Below are 2,014 nucleotides of genomic sequence, written 5' to 3' on the forward strand. Positions count from 1 at the left end.
TTATCCAGAAAATTAAATTTAAAATGTTTTATTTAAAATCCACAAAGCTAAGTATAAATTAAATGTAAAATATTACTTTTCAAATGATCTTTATACTTTTGTTACATTTTTATTTCTGAAGTTATTAAAGCATAAAATTATACTAAGACTTTGGGACAATTTATACTTGATCTAGTCCAACCACTCTTCCCATCTTTGTTTTCTTTACTGACATTTTTACTTTCTCATGCAAAACAATAGGGACAATAATGTTAAAATTGAACTGTGCCAAATACAGTGGTTCTTTTGTCATTGATGGATAAAATAATTTCAAAAATCACTTGGGTAGCTGAATTGAGGATGGACTGGGATGAGGACAGACTTGAAGCAGAAAAACCAGTTAGAAGGCTATTGCAATGGTGACCTGTACCAGTGTGGTACACGTATCAGAGAAGACAAAGGAGAAATATTTGAGAGATGTTACAAAAATAGAACCATCAGACTTTGGCAACAGACTGGACCTGAGGGGTAAAAGAGTGAGGAATCAAAGATAACACCTAGGTTGTAAGCTTGAATGACAGGATGGGGGTACCCTCCACAGTAATAGGAGAGTTAGGAAGAAGAGTGAGTTTATTGGGAAGGTAATTCAGTTTGGTCATATTGAGTTTTTATATGTCTATGAGACATCCAATTTGAGATGAATAATAAGCAGTTGGAGATATGAGATTAAAGGTGAGCAGAGAGGCTAGAATTGGAAAAGTAGATTTGAGAATCATCAGCATAGATAAATGAATGCATTAGGAGCTGATGAGATCACCAAATGAAATAGTATAGTGGGAGAAGAGAAGGCAGCCCAGGACAGAAGAGGGCCTTGAAAGATCATCACAGTTTAGCAGATGTGACCTGGATGAATAGCAGTTGAGAATAGTGTCAGAGAAACCTGGAGAGAAGAGATGTCAAGGAGAAGAAGGTAACAAAAAATTATCTGTCGTTAGGGTTCTATGAGAAACTTTTCAAGTTGGATAGGACCAGCCAGAATTCGGATGGCATAGCCTTTGACAACTGAGGATAACTTCCGTGCCATAAAGACACATGCAAATAGGTATTTAGTGGAGAACTTAAGTCATAATGAAGCTCTGTCCATTGTACCACCAAGTTCCATCTTCTGTATTCATTTTTTTAAAAATCTAAGTTCTTTCTAGCTGTGTGACCCTGGGCAAGTCACTTAACCCCAATTGCATTCCCCCCCACCAAAAAAAAAAAATAAAAAGTAAAATCTAAGTTGGTTGGTAAGCTTGCTAATGACCTGCCTTAGTCCCCTAGCTCTATTACTTGCTATTTATATATGACTTTGAGCAAGTCAGTTGATTTCATCTGGGAAATCAGGGGAATGAATTAGATGACCTATAACCTTAAAGTTTTAAATTCTGTGACTGAGAATTCTTTAATCCTCTATGAATGGGTGTGTGCCTACAGCAGTCTGGGGAGCCCAGGCTTGGGGCTGATGCTTTTAAGTCTACTTCAGAAGCATCTGTAGAAATCTACTAGGATCCTTATATGGGAAAGCAATGAAATTATTCTCCTTTATTTTTAAAATGCACATAGGTATAGGATTTTGCGGAACAAAGAATTGCAAACTAAAATATAGTCGGAATTCGTACTTTACAAGCCAAACTATCCAACAGTGATAAACTTCAGGGTGTAATGGAAAGAACATTCGTTTTAGAGATCGGATAGATATGACAATGCTTTGTAAATTGTAAATGTAATATAAATGTAAAATATTAGAATCTGTCTTGTTTTGTAGCATGGAAACAGAAGATGAAGCCCCTAGAACAGAGTTTCTTAATCTAGTATCTATGAATGATATTTTCATAGATAAGTAGATGATATATAAATAACCTTTAATATAATTAGTTTCCTTTGTAGTCCTGTGCTTTTTATTTTATGTGTTTTGAAACATTATTCTGATATAGGATCCAATCTTTACCAGACTGCCAAGGGGTTCATGACAACAACAACAAAAATTAATGAT

This window comes from Vombatus ursinus, unplaced genomic scaffold, assembly GCF_900497805.2.
Source record: "Vombatus ursinus unplaced genomic scaffold, bare-nosed wombat genome assembly UNPS02014910.1, whole genome shotgun sequence".
Classification (NCBI taxonomy): domain Eukaryota; kingdom Metazoa; phylum Chordata; class Mammalia; order Diprotodontia; family Vombatidae; genus Vombatus; species Vombatus ursinus.